Source organism: Homalodisca vitripennis, chromosome 4 (genome assembly GCF_021130785.1).
Source record: "Homalodisca vitripennis isolate AUS2020 chromosome 4, UT_GWSS_2.1, whole genome shotgun sequence".
Classification (NCBI taxonomy): domain Eukaryota; kingdom Metazoa; phylum Arthropoda; class Insecta; order Hemiptera; family Cicadellidae; genus Homalodisca; species Homalodisca vitripennis.
The window spans coordinates 171,346,231-171,350,878 of NC_060210.1; positions in this window are offsets into that span (position 1 = coordinate 171,346,231).

Sequence of the window (4,648 nt, forward strand, 5' to 3'; positions counted from 1 at the left end):
TTTTGTTGTTTTATTTTATAAAACCCTCGTAGTAGTTAAAATACTGATTACGATATACGAAAACGCCATACTAAAACATGGCCTTATTATGAGTATATATTCTTATATCGCAAAATAATTTTACACGATAATATCACACTATAGTGTAGAAAAAATAGTTACAACCTTGCGTTACAAATAAGTATTAATATGAAGAAATTACAGTAATCGTGTAATTGTTCCCAATTTATGTCACATAACTGAGAGGTCATGGGGTACGTAACTGAGAACAACAGGGTACTTGTTCCCAATTTATGTCACATAACTGAGAGGTCATGGGGTACGTAACTGAGAACAACAGGGTACTTGTTCCCAATTTATGTCACATAACTGAGAGGTCATGGGGTACGTAACTGAGAACAACAGGGTACTTGTTCCCAATTTATGTCACATAACTGAGAGGTCATGGGGTACGTAACTGAGAACAACAGGGTACTTGTTCCCAATTTATGTCACATAACTGAGAGGTCATGGGGTACGTAACTGAGAACAACAGGGTACTTGTTCCCAATTTATGTCACATAACTGAGAGGTCATGGGGTACGTAACTGAGAACAACAGGGTACTTGTTCCCAATTTATGTCACATAACTGAGAGGTCATGGGGTTCGTAACTGAGAACAACAGGGTACTTGTTCCCAATTTATATCACATAACTGAGAGGTCATGGGGTACGTAACTGAGAACAACAGGGTACTTGTTCCCAAGTTATGTCACATAACTGAGAGGTCATGGGGTACGTAACTGAGAACAACAGGGTACTTGTTCCCAAGTTATATCACATAACTGAGAGGTCATGGGGTACGTAACTGAGAACAACAGGGTACTTGTTCCCAATTTATATCACATAACTGAGAGGTCATGGGGTACGTAACTGAGAACAACAGGGTACTTGTTCCCAAGTTATATCACATAACTGAGAGGTCATGGGGTACGTAACTGAGAACAACAGGGTACTTGTTCCCAAGTTATATCACATAACTGAGAGGTCATGGGGTACGTAACTTAGAACAACAGGGTACTTGTTCCCAAGTTATATCACATAACTGAGAGGTCATGGGGTACGTAACTCATACTTGTTCCCAATTTTTAATCACATTTTATCAGAGGTCATGTGAACATTGGCATATCGTTACTTTTAACTTCCGAACAACTTCATGTTCAGTACATGATAAGCTCACGTATTATACATCCAAGTATTAAACTCCATTAAAGCCTTTGATCACAGTGACCTTCAAACAGTTCTAGGAACCTTACTTTGGCTATATTCCGGATATATTTTTTTTAATTTAAAGAAGAAATTATTTTAAGTTAATTCAAGTTCATGCTAATGATCGTTCAAATCCATGACGTGCAGTATGGATGTTTTGCGAAAAACGTAGATGCCCTGAGCTCAAACCTCATTCCAAAGTACATTGATCCTGGGGCTTGACTAGTTTTACCTGCCTAATCCATGCTACTTTTGGTTAAAATTCATTGAAATTCAAGAATATGTGAAGACAACTGTTTTGTCTCTGGAGTTCCACTTCTCTTGACCTCAAACGCTTAACAACAAACTATCCTTGGTTAACATATTTTTCAATAGGAAGTCAGGTATACATATTATATAATTTAAATCTATACCATCTTAAACTATAATACATTTAGAGTAGACGTGAAGAAAGCTGGTTCACCTTGAGACTCCATTCATGCGGTATGATTGTCCTCAAAAACAAACCTAATATCTAAGACGATTTTCATAAATATCCGTTAAGAATTCCAGATTTAGATCGTAATGATACGTTTAGACACAGAAACAGATATCTAGTTACACGGCCATTGTTCCAATCCGGGTAGAAAGACAAAACAACAATCGATAATAGAAAGGGTAGAAAGATTGTTTCGCCATTGTTAATCACTAATTAAATTACATTATATTATCTAGTTCCATGATCATTAACAATACTTTCAGAAATTACACTACTTATTTTATTAGAATGTGCGGTTTAGCTGACATAAAATAATACTACATGAACATATCTAATTTAAAATTACGTTAAAACTGTATAATTATTGTATTTTTCACCTTCGAGACGACAGAAAATTATTTGAAATGAAACTTCTGGAAATATTACTATCATTTCTGTTACAAAACAAGGTAAACTCTGCTAACTTTGCTAATGCAGTTATTATAGGAAGTAACAAAATTCTAATATAGGCCTGAAGCTTCAAAAAGCTTCTCACACTACATATATATGTTTAAATGACTAGCGATAGAAATAGGTTGCTTAACCAAGAGTTTTGATATCACGATAGTTTTTAAAATCACGTAAGTGAACACCTGTTAATGATTGTCTAAGTTTTCAGAGCTGTGGTCGGGACAACATGGATTATTTTGACACCAGCTTGAGAGAGAATACTTGTTGCACTACTGCCACTGCCTTTTGTACGGTACCCGTGAATGTTCTGCTTGTGTATCAAGTTACATCAGAATATGCTGTAAGACAAGAGGCAGTTATATAGTCATCAAACCAAGCTCACTGAAAGCACATAAGCAAGAATCAATTATCGATCAGATCAATAAGAGAACTATAAACCACATCGGCGTAATACACAATTGCTATCTCTCAGCTCTCAGCATCAGTGTCGCGAGTCACGTGGTCTCCAGATTCTAAACAAATGAAATGTTCTGCTTGTGCATCAAATTACATCAGAATATGCTGTAAGACTCCACAAGAGGCAGTTATATAGTCATCGTACCAAGCTCACTGAAAGCACATAAACAAGAATCAATTATCAATCAGATCAATAAGAGAACTATACACCACATCGGCATAATACACAATTGCTATCTCTCAGGCTCTCAGCATCAGTGTGTCGTGAGTCACGTCGTCTCCAGATTCTAAACAACATTCTAAACATTTCCCCCCAAACATACAAGTTTAATAATTGATTAGCACCGGGTGCTTTTTATTATGATGTTATGATGAATCATCTATATATATATATATATATATATATATATATATATATATATATATATATATATAAATGAATGTTTGTGTGTTTGTCCTTTATGGAATCGTGAACTATTTGACCGATCATTATGAAAATTTGTATGAATATGTATTCTTCCACGAGGAGAAGGTTTATATGCTATGCCCATTGATGTGACTCGCCACCAAGTGACGCTGCAAAAGATAATAGTCTTTAAAGCGCCTGCAAATTATTAACTGCAATTACCTGACAGTTATGTATATTAAACAACCAAATACTATTTGAAGGCGCTAAGTTATGATGGGGAATTTCTCTTAAGATAAATTTCTGGTTGAACTTAAAGCTTGAGTGTGACTACTTCGTAATAAAGTATAGGTACGTGTACAATAGCTATAAAAATATACACACACTTTCTTGATCGTGGCAACAAGGCAAACTCTACATCAGCGTTGGAAATCTAACTGACTCGTACCAGAAGTGCACATACACGGGCAAAGCTTACGTAGAGCGTGCGAAGCCGCGGGAATCAGCTAGTTTACAATAAAATATTTACAATTTGTCATATACCTTCATGTCAAGGGGTACTAAAACATGATTTTTTTGAATTTCATGATATTGCTTTTGCTGATATTGTTATGCATTGCTTTTGATCATCCGGCACTTGTATTTGACTTGGCAACGCTAACTTGTAGCAGCAGTACGTGAGAGAGTGAGCAGTATCGTGAGGTACTTCAGTTCAGTGAAGCGGGCAGGAAGCACGACCAAGTCAGGAACAGGACGTGCCATCTGACTGCATAACTGAGAACTTCCTCTACTCAGCCTTGCTGGGTTCTATCTGCCAAGATCACCTCAAAGTGCAGTTATTGGTGAAGGAACGTCAGAAGTGTTAAGATCACGTGTCTTGCATGTTCGTTCGTGTCCCGCTAAAAACATTGGTGTCAATTCGATACAAGCTTACACGTTACCTTTACCTTACAACATTTTCCTGTTTTTACGTATGATGGTCTACTAAGTCGTGTAACTTGAATAACTTTTCATCACAAATGGATAGATTTGGGGTGCTTGGCCTTGGACTACCTTTACTTGTGACACTACTAAAACAACTAACAAAACAGCTAATAAAAAATTGCCAGCGGAATAACTTCGAGTCGGTGAACAGTGTTGAAATAGGTTATGATTAAGATAGTATGACAGGAATGTGTGTTGGCCAAGTGCCATGTTCGTATGCACTGTAAACTGCGATTGCATTAACAACAACCATTATGTCTGCTGCTTAACCGACGCTAATTGGTTTGTAACGCAATACATTTGTTTAATATTGTGATATCAAACAATAATGTTTAAATATGGTATGGCAGCGTAAACCGGATGAAGTGTGTTACAGAGATGACAACTTGTGCCCGTGTGTGTGTCTGTGGGGGGGGGGGGCGCTTTTGTAATTTATAGTTCATGAAAGAGTGAAATTTATGTTTAAAGCGGTGTTGAGAAGTGAATGTGGAAAGAAATCATTAATGAAATATTCATTCATTAAAACCGTTTGATGAAGTATGAAGGATTCTTCTGATCCTTCAGATAGACTATCCTAAAGATAGTCAGACACTAAGCCTCGGTGATATTGGTTTTAAACAGGTATT